At 40.9% G+C, this 16,681-nt stretch overlaps 1 long non-coding RNA gene across 2 annotated transcripts in view; it reads right to left on the bottom strand.

The window, feature by feature from the left end:
- LOC113951320 overlaps nucleotides 1–16,386 on the bottom strand; it is a 46,683-nt gene extending 30,297 nt beyond the window's left edge. For both annotated transcript variants that reach the window (XR_003529107.1, XR_003529106.1), the window contains exons 1-2: nucleotides 16,275–16,386; nucleotides 6,260–6,446 (exon numbers count right to left, since the gene is read on the bottom strand). This is a non-coding gene — a long non-coding RNA (uncharacterized LOC113951320). The remainder of the gene's footprint in view (nucleotides 1–6,259; nucleotides 6,447–16,274) is intronic.
- Between the last annotated feature and the right edge of the window lie 295 nt (nucleotides 16,387–16,681).

Genomic DNA, 16,681 nt, shown 5'->3' with positions numbered 1-16,681 from the left:
ACTCTTGATATTTAATAACTCGTAATTTAAGATAATATTTATTCTTCTCACAATTTGTGGGTTTTAAGGAGAGAGATTGTTCCCTATGCTGCATGTTGGGCTACTGTCACTTAGGGAAACCCGAGTTTACACTCCTTCAACAGTCAGATAAGAAAGGAAAGGAGCATATCTGCAAGAGGTAATATCTTTCTGATGACCAAAAGCAGATAAGTGGTGTTTCAGTCAGATAATTTGAAGCCAGTGCCTAAAATTAATAATATATCAGCGGAGTCAGTGCCTGCGGTGAGGTTACCAGAGCTCTTTGTTTAAAAAGTGCTTATTGTTTAATATATCCTTCAGGGCAAAGCAGTGTGCTGGGAATTCACAAGCCATGTTGCTGCTTCTCTCCCTTTTCAAGTGGCTTCCTTTCAAGACTGGCTGCAGCACCAGAGGCAGAGAGGGAAGAATAATAGAGTGCAGGATCCCTGCGGAATGTGGGTTTCAGAGAACAAGCAGATGAGAAGGGGTTTGCACGCTCCCAGCTCTGAGAGGCCTGATATCAAGAGAATTGGGGTTTTTCATTAAAATAAAAAAAACAGTGAATTACTAGGACCCCATCAGATAGTGAAGTCATTCACTGGAGGAAGACCAGACAGAAGAATAAAAACCCCTTACTGAATGATTGGCAGAGTGGAAGGGAAAGCACAAAAGATCAAGAAAAGCCAAAACGTGAGCGAAGTGAGTGACTCGTGCCTGCTCTGCTGTGCCTTTGCCAGTCCCTGTCCTTGCTGAGCTCTGAAGGGGTAAGGAAGTGCTGGCATGGGGAAGATCACAGCATGAAGATGTACTCAAATGAGCAACACATTGCAAATCAAATACATTTCAAGGCAAAAATAAACTGAAGTGGAGAAGGGAGAGGCTACAGTCTGGTTAATGCACTAAGATTCAAGACACTGGGGTTCAGTTTGGGGTTTTGCTGTGGATTTTTCCTGTGCTAATAAGGAACTGAAGGTCCTTGAGATGCAGCAAGAGGGGAGACTTCCCTTATTTCCACTGGTAATAAGGAATAAATCTCCAACTCAGCTGGAAGGACTTAAGACCTTTTAAAACCAGCAATGGGCTCTATATGGGCATTTCCTAATGGCAGTTCAGCAAATGTCCAAGAACGGCAATAAATAACATTCTTTGTTATTGAAAAGTAAATTGAGGCACAAAGCTGTCAGCAAACTTATCCAAAGTCATACACAGAGTCATATACAAAGTCATGAACAGATCCAAAAATACAAAATGACAGGCTGTGGAATTTGGTGGAATTTGCTGAGGAGATGAAATTGCAAGTAAATTGATGTGAGAAAAAAAATTTGATTTTCCTCTTCTAGTGCAGGAGTGAAGGACAGGTAAATGGGTGGGCAGAGGAGCTCAGCTGCCAGAGATCCAAAAGCACAAGGTTTTTATTGTTTGATATAGAGCCCTGCAAATGTGGGGGAGAAGGTGGGCTGAAAAAAGAAAAGAGAGGCCAAAGAAAAGACCTCAGAACAAGATTCCCTTTGAAGAGAAAACCAGGGTCCAGACACAGATCACATTGGTATTCCTACTGTGTTGTATCTGCTTATGTAGCAGTGTCATTTCTGACCCCAACAAATCACCAAAGTGATTATTCTCCCTCCAATCTTACATGGGAAGAAAGAATTAGGCACATAACAGAGGCAGGAAAACAGATGTCAACCCTGTCCGTGCTGAATCACATCAGATCTTTCAGGGAGTCCACTAAAGAATTAAATTCAAGTGTAACGTGCTGGACTTACTAAAATCAAAAGGAAAACTTCAGTATCTTCAGTGAATTCAGGTTTTATCAAGTTCTCTTGCTACCCTTCCCACACCTTGACATATTTTCCTACCTAAAATATTTTGTCTCTCCTGTATAGTGAGAAAATCTTGATCTGGCAAGATCTTAACTCTTCTATTTTCAGTCTGAACTTAAATCTGGTATCAGATTGATATCTGCCTGATATAAAAACAGGAACAGAAGAGGCAAATGTCCCCCATTCTGACTTGAGATTTGATCAAATCTTGTTCAACTGCTGTTGTCACTGGTAAGTCAAGGAGTCCAAAGGATGATACTCCTGCTCCTATGCAAACTACTTTATCCAAGAGCAGCTCCATGGAGATTATACACAGCTCCACATGGGCTGAGGTGCTGTGCTATCAGAGTCCAAATCAGTGTAAGGAGAGAGAGAGAAAAATGTTCTCACCTAAGATAAAATAGTGTTTGGCCACAGTGAGGTCTGCTTTGGGACTTCACACATTTCAGTTTATCAGGCAGACAGAGAATGAGGATTCTGTGCCTCTTTCTCATATATATAGACTTATATGCCCAGACGCTTTTTCAGATACAAAAATAACTAGCAGATATATATAGTGGATGAAATGTTTTCAGAGACAAAAAAAATTAAAAAATAAAACTGTGGGGAAAAAAAACCCCACCTTTGTGAATGGTATTAATAAAATTACTATGATCTCTGTGGCTGAGATGCTGATGTCTCCATCTATAATGTAAACAACTGAGGATTTTTAACTTCTTCTTCTTCAAAAAAAAACCAACAGCCAAACAGAAATGTATTTTTAATAACTGGTATTGAAGAAAATTTGGCCCAATGTGTAAGCAAATTAAGAGATCTGATGCTCTCTGCTCATTAAAGAAACCTACTGTGGAAAATTTTTGTATGTTTTTTTATTTCAAAAGCTTCCAAAGTATTTCACTCATGAAAATGATACCACACTTTTGAAATATGGTTACCTTGAAAACAGAAGCTGACAGTGGAAACAGAAGAGATACTACAAAACTGTGATCAAATGAAAAACGTGTTGCTTCACAAACATTCCACATAGGCCACACAACTCTTCCCACACAAAATATTGTCAAAAATCTTTTACCAGTAAAAACAAATACCTATTGATATAAGAAAACCCACCCAAAATAAAACACTTTTTAAACTTACAAATAGCGAGAAAGGAAAGAACAAAAAGAACGTGGGACCTTAAAGAAGAAATTCTTAAACTCTCATCCTGGTGTTGACACCGACTTTTTACATGGCCATAAACACATCCCTTCACGCTCCCCCCAAGCACTGGATGTCTATTTAGTCAGATTCTGATGGAGTGTAAGTAATATTTTACTCAACTAATTTTCCTGACTTATGAAACAAAGTGAATCATTTGGTAAGAAGCAGTATCAAGGTCTGACAGGACCACTTGGCACCAAAACTCACTGATTTCAAGCCACTGTGTATTGGGCCTTATGTTAAACTGACTTTGTAGATATAACTCTCTCTCTAAACTCTAAACAGGGCTATTTTACCTAGTGTGCTTTTGTTTTAAAAAATGTCCTATTTGCAGAAAAATCCAGAGACAAATAGCTGCAGTTCCAAACAAACGCACACCAGATGTGGATCACAGTGCTGAAGTACAAAGCAAATCTCGATAAGTGGATCTACAGAACCTACAGATGGCTGAGTGCACGACTTACACTGGCAAGTTAATTGAACAGGTAAGCCATCCCCCATGGGAGACAGATTAAGCTATAAATTCAAGCACCATCAATCTAAAATTATGCACTTAAAATTGCTTCTTCTCTTGTTTCTACATTGCACTGAGTTGGATCATTAGTTTTTATTAATATATGACAATGCTGTTGAGTATGCTACTAACCAGCTTTTACCAGGGAAAGAAATAGATACAAAAGACCATAAACTTATCCTGCTGAATGTGATCTGGTCATAAATACAACTATATGACCTGACTCGACTTTCTATTCTATACAGCTGGAGAAGGAGTAAGATATTACATCCAAACCACCTCAGAAAAATTTGAAACTATTATCTAGATGCAGCAAGAAGGCAACTGAAAAGGCAAGTGTAGGAAATCCCCTGATTTGGGAGAGAGGAGAGCTGAGCAAGAGGATATTTTTGATACTGCACTGGATTTTATGTATCATAAGGATAGGTTCAGTTTCAATTAGAAAGCTTGATTGAGAAAAATACTTATGTCATCAACAAATAGCTCTTCCATTTTGTTGGTGTTCAGAACTTTAACAGGTGGTTAACTAACTCATTATTTCATGTAGGCTTTTTACCTACCTTTGTTTCTGAAGGCAGAAAAAAATTCTTTATTGTTACGTGTTTTCTGGTAATACAGCAGCTGCTGTTTATGCTAATTCCTGTTTACTTGCAAATAGACCTGTGTTTATTTTGTGCCACGCCAGCTGTCAACAAAGACATTTGAAGAATAATTTCCATACTCAAAGGAAAGGCTCTGCTCCCTCTTCCTATTGCTCATTTCTTTCTTCTGCGTTTCAGATCCAACGGGTGTTCAGCTGGAGAAGTTTCTAATGGTAAATTATGAGGTGAACTGAACCCAAAATACCTGATGGTCCCCTGGGTATCCATCCATCACCCTGAATACATGCCTGTGCCCCTCTGATCTCCTTGTCTTTGTCACCACTCTGAACTTGCTCTCCAGCCCACTGCTGAGGATGCTGTGACAGTCACATTCCCAAATGGGAACGTTCAACTGTTTCAAGAAAACTGACTTGCAGGCTTTGGTTCTTACCCCTATTTGAGATGAGTTGCTCTGTACAGCCAGATTATCAAAAACTTCAAGTGCAGACTCCCCACACAGAGCATGTCACTGGATTTGGATGAGGTTTAGAGAACCACAGCAGACTCAGGGCCCAGTTCTGATTTTGTCACCAACAAATTGCTCCTGTAAACAAATGCTTTTATCAATCACCTGTATTTTCTTAATAAATCTTAGACCTTTAACAAGCTCAGTTTTCCCTGGGCTGAGGCTGCACCACTGTTTTTCCAAAGAACCTGGAATTTCTTCTGAGATGTGAAGTTGACAGTACCTCGCTCCTTAAGACAGCACATTACTACCCATTAGCATTTAGAATTAAGATCAGAGAACCCCTGAGGACAAAGCACTCTTAAATCAATCATTCAGCCACTCAGTCCTGATCAGCAGAGCTCCCTTATTCCCTATAGTTCCTATAGACAAAAAAAAAAATCCATATAGTGCTCCCGCAGGAACATGGAACAGCTGTTTAGTGAGAAAAATGATGGAGTACTGATTTATTGCTCAGAACCTCCCCAACAGAGGCTTGGGGAGCAGGGTCAGTGCCAGCTCCTGCTCAATGAACTCCTGCCCTGGGTGTCCATACCCTGCTGCTGGGGGCTGTGGAGGCTCCGTGAGGGGACCCCAGGGCTGGTCCAGGCTGGTCCCAGTGGCCCCAGCAGAGACACAGCTGAGACCTCAACCAGGCTGTGGATGGCCAGGGAAGGACATTTCAGAAGAGGTAAAACCTGCTTGGAGTGAGGAAAAAGGTGTGAGAAACGACCCTGTGAGCACCCAGGTCCGAGCTGGGGGAGGAGGAGGAGGAGCCTCCTGCACCATGAGGGAGAGGCTGTGGGGAGCAGGGAAGGCTGTGAGGAGGATGAAGCTCTTAGGGACTGACCATAGCCCACCATTCCACATGATTTTTAAGTCATTTCCCTGTCTGTATATTGAGCCACATGATTTTTCCTCTTTCTCCTTTGTCCTGTTGAGGAAGTGGAGTGAGAATGGCTGGGTGGGCATCTGGTAGCTGGCCAACATCAACCCACCCAAAATGCAGATGCATTTTTTCTGGTTTATGACTTTGGTATGAACCTGCCATCACACAAGAAAACTGTTTCCTTCATTTTCTGTAATGACTTTGTAAGCACACCTTGCCACAGCTTTCACACACAAGTTGCAGTTCTTCCCATGGTGTGGGTAAATGTTCTCCTCTGATTGGGAGACTCCACCTGGTGAAATATCTGCCAGTTCCAAGCTGTAACTGTTGTGCTGTTTTATACATAACCTATGGTCATGATATCCATGTGCCTTCTGCAGACCTACTAATGCATCCTCACAACACTCCTGTCTGGCACAGCGAGATTAAACAGTTTATTCTCGGTCAGACTGAAAGTCTGTGGCAAACCAGGAACTCAGCTGAGAGCACTTAAGACCAAGTTTGCTACAATAAGCACCAAAACATCTCAGATTGTTTAATTATGTGCCATAGCAGGCCAGAAAACTTCTGGGGACAACAGCTATTTCATTGTTTTGGAATAGATTCATAGCAACTCTTTGTAGCCAAATTACACAAGGATATGTTGTCACCACCACATCTCATTCAGGGAGAGCTGCCTGAAGTCAGCATTCACTTATTGCCAAGTCTTTGCTGGCCACGGATACTTACATTTATAAATCTAAGCAGGCAGAAGAACATGCCAGTACAAGTTGGTGATTTCTTCTTTTTCTGCTGCAATTACTTCCCAGCCAGCAGACACGAAGAGCATCACGGAATCCATTCTCACGCCGTGCGCTCCTTATGTTCCTGAGGACTCAATCTCAGATGATACCAACAGGAATGGAGAGTTACACCACTCCGATACATTTTATACATGTTAACTGTCTAAAAGTCACTTATCCAGGTTCAATTAGAAGAAACATTTCCCCAAAAGGCAAATAATCCTGTTATAAGCTGTTAATTAATGAGTTTGATTCATCCTCCTGTTTTCTTTGTATTCAGAGAGGTAGCAAAGATTTTCCTGACCTTCCTTGTAAGAGTATTAAGTTTATAATATCATTTTATGTGACATACAGATCTCTGCTTTTAAAAAGTGTTTTATAAATTAATAAATAGCTACAGAAATCAAAAGCATAGGATTTGAGTTTGAAGAGTGTAATCAGTTGAAGGAATGGGTCCCAGCTAGTTATTTTCTTAAAAACTGCTATTAGGTAAAACATTTACCTGAGGACTGTTTTACTCAGTGAAACAGAGGTTCTAAAAGGAACAGGATCTTTGCACATTCCACGTTATCTCCACTGCACCCAGGAGTTTTCTGGGCAAAAGGATAGGGACACATCTGTCTAACCACAGCTTTTTATGTTGGTTTTCCCTTGAACTGCCTAACCAGAAAGGAAAAGGAGATGTGTCACAGTAAAAACAACCCCGGCACATGGGAATTTCCACACAAGCTCCCTTCTGTCTTTCACTCAACCAGGGCTTATTTCCAAAGCTGAGTCCTGAGTAGGGAGAAGCGCAGGTAAATCACTACAAAGTAAATTACCAGAGTGGGAAGAAGGAATAAGATAAGGTCACAGCTGGACAGATTCATGTTAATTTACCATTTCGGAGCTCTGCAGTGCCTTGGACTTGAATGGCTTTCACCAGGCAGGAGATTCCACAGCATTCTCAGATCCTGCAGCTCTGAGCTGGTCTGGCTGCTTCCAGACCAGCAGTTGGCAGCTACTCTTTGAAGCCACCAAAAGTATGTCAAGAATTACAAGCTACCAGCACATACACACCCAGCCTTCAGATCTGAACTCTATTTTTGGGGAAATGTTCTGAATTTCCATGTGGTAAGTGAGAGAGAGGAAAGCAGGTGGAGGAGGGAGAGCGATTGCAGTAAAGCAGAGAGGTTCCATAAAAATTGCCTCATCCTGTCTCTGGGAGCAGCTGAAACATTGTCAAGGGGTAAATGGGAATACCAGCTTTCTGTTTAAATGTCTTCAAGTGTTTTTCTTTAATAACTTGTCATTTCCTGGTGAAAAGAGCTTCCACAGCAGTGATTTGTGGTGCTAATTCTACACAGTAAAATACACTGTTGGAATTAGGAAAAATAAGATCCTGCTGTGCTACTGGGTCACAGAATCTGTGTCAGTTGAGAGAAAAAACAAGACAACTGGGGAAGAAACAACTTCTGTCTGTCTGTGAGCTGTCTGCCAGGACGCAGCTCTCAAATGGGTTCTGAAGTGAGATCTAAGGAGGAAGGTACTGGTTTATGAATGACCTCTGGGCAGCAACACTACTAGGTACTCCCAACACCTGCAGTCCAGCAGGACACACATGTGTCCGTGTGTGCTGCAAGCAAGGCCTGTCTAGGACCCCTAATTTAGGGATCCAGTCAGCATTAGGGAGGCTAAGCACGTATCTTTAATCTTTCCAAACTTAAGTGCTCAGCATCCTAACTTGGAACTAGAGCTGACAAAGCTGCCACTGAAATATGAGTTTGTGCTATTAAGCTCCTCGCTCTTCCCCCTGAATAAAGGTGACTATTCAAAGGTCTGTAGGTGAAGGAGCCCAGATTTTGGTCACAACACGTGTAATACCTGGCCACATGTGTACCTACAGTGATGGGTGGACAAGTTAGGTCTGTGCTGCTGGTGGACTTCTGCATGTCCACTTGGCAGAAGTGAAGTTCATCATTTCTGAAAGACACTTGATGAATTTTCAACATTTTTCTTGTAAAACAGTAAATAGTTTCTCAGAAAACGTTTCATGAAAGATGCATCGGTTTCTGGCCATCTCTCTTTCCCTGAGAAACTCTGCAAACCAATTCTATGAGAATAAAGGTTCTGGCTTAGAAAATAGGGATGGTGCAGTCCTGAAGGGTACTTTCATTTAACAGGTTCGAATTTTTGGAAGGAGTTCCTGTATGCTATTAACTACATGCACTATCTGCAAATGAAGTAATGAATAAATTATCATGAATAAACACCAACATCCAAAGTCAGCCACAGAAGAAAGCAATAGTAATGAAACTCCAAAAGAAACATTGTCTTTTTTTTGAAGAGGTACTTGGAACACACTAGGTGTCAGGGTGGGAATCAATCCATCAGGACAGAAAAGGTTAGACATTCTTGCTAAAAAAGTTGTCTATTAAAAATTGCTCTAACAGTAAGTAAACTTCAAACTCCTCAGCACAAGCTGTTTACATGGATTCTGCATGCACCACATTTGTACAGATTGGCAGAATATAGGCAGGCAGATAAGTGTGGAGGCATTCACATAGATTCAGCATCCTGAGAAAAATCTTGACAGGGCTCACAGATACCAATCGACAGTATTGGAAATACAGAAGCCAAGCTGTACATTCCTGAATTATGCAACTGGTATTTCTTTCTCCTGCAGCCATCAAACTCAATAAAATTTTAAAGTCCTATAAATCCCCCTATAAGTGCTCCATCTAGTCACTGTTTTCAGCCAGGAATAAATGTATTGTAAAAATATAATCTATGTATCTCAGTGATTTGATTCTCTTATGAAGAATTCAGACTCAGGCATTGCTGGACAGAGACATACTGTATTCTGTCTCACCAGGCATCCCTTGAAGGATTTGGAGCTGGGTGAATCCAGCAAAGGTGGTGAAGCATAACAAAAACAATTAAGCCAAAAGAGATCTTTGTTACAGAATGCTTCGTATCAAAGCACGGGAGCTGATGAGCAACTGGCATAGAAACACATGGAGATTTAGGAAATTTAACCTCGTTTGGAATCAGTGGAGTCACCTGAGCTGGATTTAGGTATCTAAATGCTCCAGAAGGCCAGGGCTCCATTCCCTCCCTCCAGCACAGAGCCTGCCCTGCAGCACCTCCTGAGTCTGGCTGAGGGCCCGGCTGGCTGGACAAGGTGCCAAGCGATGTGTGCATGGAGCAGAAGACAGGATTTAGTCCTGAGAATCTGTCTGTTGCTTCCAATTAGTGTTCATACAATAAGACAAGAAAAAGGAAACAGTCTGGAGCTGTGAACTCTTTCTGTTGTTGTCGTCTAGAGATGGGATCAGAAATAAAGCTTCGGGCAGAACATCTGTAATGTGGACAGGCAGATGTCTGCACTTGCAGTTCTGTGCTTTAGCTTCTTTTTCCAGATATTAATATGTATTCATGGAATTTCTTTTTCCCTCACGGTAAAAAAACCAAGTTAATCCCCCCTTAAAGCAGTTCTATCTTCTGCTTTACTGTAAATGGGGAGGTGGGCGAGATTTATTTGTTAAACATTGCCATAAATATTTAGCAGAGCAGGGCTCAGTTGAGAAGAGGACATCCAAACAGATTGCTGGTGAGCTAACCCTTGGAGATTTTCCAGATTTCTCTCTCTTTCTCCCCATTTTTTTTTTCTTTAGAGAGAAACTAAATAAACATTTGAAAGGAAGTGCACGACTGGAACAAAACCTCCCATAAATAATTCAAAAGAAAAGAAAACTAATAGGATTCAAGATACACTTTCTGATTATTAGCATGGCTGCTACTTTTTAGTTTATTTTTTTTTACAGTAGCAACCAGCTGGTACAGTGCTTCATGCTAATCAGTTTGGTGTCTTTCACATTTTTGAAACTCCTTGGAAACACATCTCCATCAAACCGCTTTGAAGTTCAATTTTAATTTAGATGCAAACTATCCCAAAAGTACTGATAGTCTAAAAAGCGCCTCTGGCAGCCTATAATTATAAGGCAATAGAGCTGTCAGGTTTGATTAGGATGCTGTTTCAGTCACTCAGTCCGTGCAGCACCGTTTAGCCTCACATGATGGTTTAAACATTCCTCCCCACCACTCAATACCCAGCACTTGGGGATGTAATAGATGGGGCTTTATTTACTTGCTGGTTTTCAATCACCCAGACCCTCCAGACCGTTGCAGTGATAAAGCTCTGAAGGAAAGCATCCTCAAATCTCCTTATCATACAGATATTCCTGCTGCAGCGTTTCATCTGCAAGAGATTCACAGCGTGGGGCTTAAAACAATCTGCCAGTATTATGGCTTAATAAATGTGCAATATTGTATCACAATGCTGGGGTTTGAAGAATACCACTGTAGCTGAATAGACCAATTCCGACCCAAATAAATAATATTTGGAGGATAAGAATAATTCTTCTGAGAAGAATTTCTGTGTCTTTGAATGCATCGTGTGTCCCACTACGCAAGTGCAGCACATTCAGCTGACTTCAGAGGGGTTACCTGAGTCAGGTACCTGCACCATAATTGATATTTGCAGTTCCTGCTGCTTTAAATACGTGCCACGAACAGTGAAAACAGAGAATGTGAATTCCAGGCAGCTTAAACAGCACATCTGACTTCAGATATTCAAAATAAAAGCCCAAAGACCCCCTCTTGGCCTAAAGCTCCAACCCGACCCCCTGACAGTGGCTCCAGGAAGGGCACTGAGGAGATACAGTCATGTCTGAGAATGATATTAGGAATATCAAAAACCCCATATCTCCCTCAAGCAGAAAGGCAACACCAAATACAAAGAATACCAATTTCTGTCTGTCTTTGGGGTTTATTCTGTGTGCTCTTTCTCTGCTTTGGGCCCAGGGCCAGCACGCTGCCTCTCTACTCTCCCTGTGTATTCATTCTTATCCCTTATTCTTGGAATTCTCTATCTGAAACAGGCACTGCACATAATGCCTGAAAAGAAGGAGGCTTTTAAAATCTTGGGACATGCATTTCCTCCAGCTCCATTGTCTCAGTTGTTCAAAGAGGTGAAGAGAATCTGGCAATGCCTGGGATTTGGCAATGTTGGTTAATGTTACCCTTCATGATTCTGTCTCTTCTAGATGCTTTTCAGAAGCAAAGACAGAAAAGAAATTACAATTCTGAAGGCTCATCCTTCAGATAGCCCAAGTGCTGTGACCCCCACAGACCACCAAGGTTCTCCCTATACAAGCTTGTCCTCCTGCCCACATATTAAATAACATCTCATTCTAGTCAAAAGCTCCTATTCCCAGCCAGATCTGAAGGTCACAGCAGCAGCCCTGCTGATTCTAGTACCCAGAAAAAGTGTAACTTTCCATCCCTTTTACTGTGTGCCTCAAACACATCCATACTCTTTTGGGGCTCTTCAGGGTCACGTTGAAAAATAAGCCTATTAATACAGCAGGGTTTCAAAATATTTGAAGAGCTAATTCAGCAGAGTTTATATCTCTTGTGTCGGCTTCACTGGAGCCAGCATCCTTCACTCTGTATTCAGTCACTCTGAATATCAGTCAGGGCACTTTACTCAGCCATAAAAGAACTGCAAGCAGAGATGAATCTCATCCTTTCTTCTCTCAGATAGCTAAGGAAGCCACCAGCCTCCCATTTTCAACCTAACTACAGAAGACAGCTTAATGAGGCTCAGGGAAGATCACCTTGAACGTTAGCCAACAGCCCATTGTCACAAGAAGAGTTTCTTGCGTCAAAAACTGTATAACCCTTGAATAAATCTCTTTGATGCTGCTTACACTGGGGCTGTGCTCATTCTTGCTCCTTCAGCTGTCACAGTGGGAGGTGTGAATGTGTGTGGGATGCTTACGGTGAGAAAGAACAAGGGCATCATATTAAAATCTTGGTTGTAATCATTAATTTAAGGATAGGTATAGCAAGCAGCGAAGAGCGAAGGGTTTAGAGACAGACCCTTTCATTCATTTATACATCTGTAACAGAGACAGACAACACAAATTAAAAGCCCTGCACATGTGCATGGACACTCAGCTCTCAGCTGCTGCTGGCTTGGGAAACTTTTCCATATTTTCTTGCATGCATAAGTACCTTCTTATCATAACACCAGTGTGAGAAACAGCCCATTATGTGAAGAAATTAAGAGCAAATAAAAATCATATCATTGTAAGAAAGTATGTTTCCACACAAGCAGGGAATATATTAATATCCCTCTTTCCTCAATAACAGATGAATATACCAGAAAATGAATTCTTGAAAAACTACTGCTAATGCTGACCTTAAAATGGCCCAGGAATAATTTCAAAGGTTTTAGCCTGATTGTTTAAATATACCTTCAGCATTTTCTGCCTGCTAATCAGACATTTATTACTAATAACTTCTTCTCTCTCAAACATTCACCTGTAAACCAATCATTATAATTAGGCAGCAAGGGTGCTTTGACCACAGCTTAATATGTGGAGCACAGAAGTCCCATTTCCACCTTGGATCCTCTCATCTGGTTGTTACAGTCCCTGCTGTCCTTTCATGTGTAGAAGCTATTTCAGGCAGAGGGAAATCTTTCTTCTTGAGTTCTTGTAGAGCACCTTCCACACTGGGGTTCAGAACAAACCTTCTAGTCTTATTATATTGACTAGTTTTGATATGAAAATCATGGTATTAAAAGAACATGGGACTGTGAAGCAGTTTGCATCAGAAAAAAAATGGGCTTTTTCTTTTTTCTTAACAAATCATGCAAATTTTCTCATTTCTCTCATGGATTAAGAATGTACTTAGTCAAGAGAAAACATCTGTCCAAGCAGTGAGGAAGGAGAGAGAGCCATATGCCTGAATGAACTGTTGCTCAGGAGTAAGTAAAGGAAATCTAGAGGGCTGGTTTGGGGTTTAGTTCTCTGGAGGGGAAAAAAGGAAAAATTCACTGCAATCTGTTCATGCATGAGACAGGGACAGAGGCAAAGATGGGAGGGCAGAGCGATAGGAACATCTGCAGAAGTAATATTTTTGAATAACAAGCAGCACACACTGGTTTAGGACAAACATCTGTGCAACAGAAACATCCACACGGAGGTAAGCAGCTCCCCCTCCTCCCAGTAATGGCACAGGAAAGAGTTGGGAAGGACAGGACAGACTGAAAACAGGTGAGGCACAGCTACTGCATTAAATGGCACAACAGCCATTTCCTTCCATGTGCTCAGTCTAAAGGCACTCTTAATAGGGGAAGCTGCAGGCAGGCAAATTACCTGTCAGATGCCAGAGGCTGCTAATGAAGAAAGATTCAAAGAACACAGGAAAATGCAGCCAATAAAACATCTCTGAATGCAAAATGAATGAGAAAGCTTGGCAGAGGTGCAGTTTTTCTTTCAGTGTGGAAACAGAGGGCTTGGAAGAGCAGATGGAACATGTATACCCTGATCTGGTAAATACCCCTCCTAATTTAGTTACTCTGCTCCGAGGGTTACAGGATATGAGACTCTCAGGGAAGGGGTGACTGTGATTAGTTGCTATAGGTGTGTGCTGGAATGCAAGAGCATAATGAGAGAATCATGGAATTGTTTAGGTTGGAAAGGACCTTTAAGATCACGGAGCACAACAGCTAAGCCAGAGCTGATTCAACAGTCCTGTTCTCCAGGGCTGATGAGATATCAAGCCAGGGGAAAGGAAAATTTAACCAAGTAGCAACATTTAACCACTTCATTATGGGATTTATAGCTTTATCACTGGATTCAAACTCTGGAGACCTCATTTTAATTGTGCAGATTCCTTTGATTCCCATCAGTCTCTGAATGCTGGGTGGTTGTCTAGGCTACCTCCACAAGACAAATGATACCTCTTGAAATAAGTAGAATAAATCACCCCCTGAAAGTCCCTTCCTCTTTACTGAATGTAGAGGCAGTCTAGTTTATTTAGACCAGAAATCTATTTTTCATATGTCTAAAGTTATGTGAGATAAGTCTCACCATTTTTCTACCTTTTTTCTGAGTATCTGTCAGCAAACTGGGAATAACATTTCCAGTTGCACTGCTGCACAATGAAGACATCATCCATTACTCTTTCAGAGGCAGTCAAATGCAATTGTACTAACAACAGCTCTGTAAGAATACAAACAGATTAAAAAGAGGCAGAGGGGTTTTTTTATCATTATTATTATTATTATTTATTTGTGGTCTAGCTTTCAACACTAGTTTTATTTTTCCTATCTATCAGGAATTAAAGGTTCATGTGAACTGAAGCTCTAAAGGGATTTCTATAAAATATCAAAGGCAATGCTACAAAGCAACTTTTTTATTTGGATGTTTTTGAAAAAAAACAAAGGAAGAGGATTTTCATCTACATTCTAATAGTCTCAATTCTGTGAAGTCTGACAGGAGTAGTACTGAAACACTCTTATCAGTCATGGTCCATTTCTATATTGGGCAGATGAAAAAGTTTCCAGCTTCACAGATTGCAGCAAGAGACCACTCTGCTTCTAAATGGAAGAGTCTTATGTTTGAAAACACAGATTTGACAGAATTGAAGCTCTTCACAAACACATAGTAATCTCTTGAATACTTTAGATAAAAATCAGTTGAATAAGGCTGAAACATCTGTTTGTCTTGAAGCATGAACTAAATGTTTTAGGTAGCTATGATTTTTAGATTGTATGTTGAATGACACCTGTCAAGAAGATGCAGCTGTAATAAGACAGAAACACTGAGATTAAATATTTCACAAAGTTAATTATAAGATCTCTGAGACTTCAAAGGAATTTCAGTGGTGGGTTTTTTTCCTATTTTGAACAAACTCAGAGTAAGAAGTGACATGTCCTCAGGGAGCTCAAATGCCATTTCAGAGCCAGCTCCATTCAGGATATCAATATGACCACATACCCTGCTGTTATCTGTTAGTTGTACAGGGGTCATGTCTTGAAGGAGTATCAGAGTGAAGACACTACACATTTCAGGGCATCATTTCCTGTATTATTCATCTAATTTGACATTCAGTTGTATTGTGAGCATGAGCAAAACCCAGTACAACAAAGCCATTTAACCACAGCACTGATTTGAAGGTGTCTGAGCTTTTGAGTTACTCGGATTTCTAGGGAATTATTTATTATTTCACTATTGAAAATTATTATAATATTATGCAAGCAATTCTTAATGCTACTTTTCCATGTTAAATCCACCACTTCTCAGGAGGGCTCGGCCACCAGGTGCTATTTTGATTTAAAATGTACACAGGAGAGATTAAAATGAGTAGAGTATATTATCTCTGCACGCATTTGTTGCTGGAAAACATATTAATTGCACATGGAAATCAATGCAAGGCAGTGTAGCTTTCAGCCAAGCTACAGAATTAAATACAGGGCCTATCAAAACTGATAATCCCTTCTTGAATCAAACACATTGCCAAGGTCACCAAAAATAAGCAGTGTGTGAAATATATCAGAGAATAGTAAATGACATGCACAACTGTGTTGGTGAATATGTGCATTACACTATATACACAGTACAGCACTTGCCATTAAACATATCCACAACTACAATATTATCTTAAATAAGAAATATTTTCTGTTAGAAATAGGCAGGGTTGAGGAAGGAGAGAATGCTTCTGTGGGACTCAAGGAATTTAAGATCCATTCTTGGCTTAGTCTTAGAATTTGTGCAAATTTCCTCATCTTTGTCTGCTTTGGCTCTATAATTGGAACTAACCCTGAATCACAATATTGGCCTCCCCCCATGGAGCTATTCAACTTGCACTGAATTTCAGGAACTGAATGACATATGTCACCAGAAGGGGCTTGTTCAGTAATGCAGCTGTCACATGAGAATGTCAATGCTTAACACTGAGTAAAGATTTTGAACACAGAACTTTGGTGATTGCCCATTAAAGCAAATAGCAGGTTGCTCAAACTGAGCATCACTTGTACATCTCAATACAGTGTGCAGCCGTTTGGACAGGCACTGATGGACACTGATGGGGTCATCTGGCTGCTCCCTACATCACTTCTGACTTACTATTCTCTCCTCTTTCTGTTTGGCTTTTTACTGCAACATCCTCCCTCTCCTCTGGTTTCTCTGGGTAGCTATCACCTCCCTAACTTGAACCCACTGGCAGGACTGAAATTACACAACTGCACCCATCACAGAGTGAAAAGGGTGTTTGCAGACATTGTATTGTGAGCTCATCAGGACCTGCTGTTCCTTTTCCTCACCCTTTATTCATCCTGTCTCTTTGGATTTGTAAGGTCTTTGGGTCTGGGATTGATTTTTGCTCTCTAACAGAAGGGGGTTGGGAGAAATGAGCAGTTCTTTGCTAGTCCTTAGTCATCCCCACAGGAATGTCATATTAGGGCTCACAGGTACCTGATTTCTAAGTCCCCACCAGACTTAAAACAATGCACAAATTTATTACTTTTAAAACA

Source organism: Corapipo altera, unplaced genomic scaffold (assembly GCF_003945725.1).
Source record: "Corapipo altera isolate COAL_440 unplaced genomic scaffold, ASM394572v1 67, whole genome shotgun sequence".
Classification (NCBI taxonomy): Eukaryota; Metazoa; Chordata; class Aves; order Passeriformes; family Pipridae; genus Corapipo; species Corapipo altera.
Note: the sequence above shows the minus strand (reverse complement) of the source record. Positions and strands in the feature narration are given on the sequence as shown.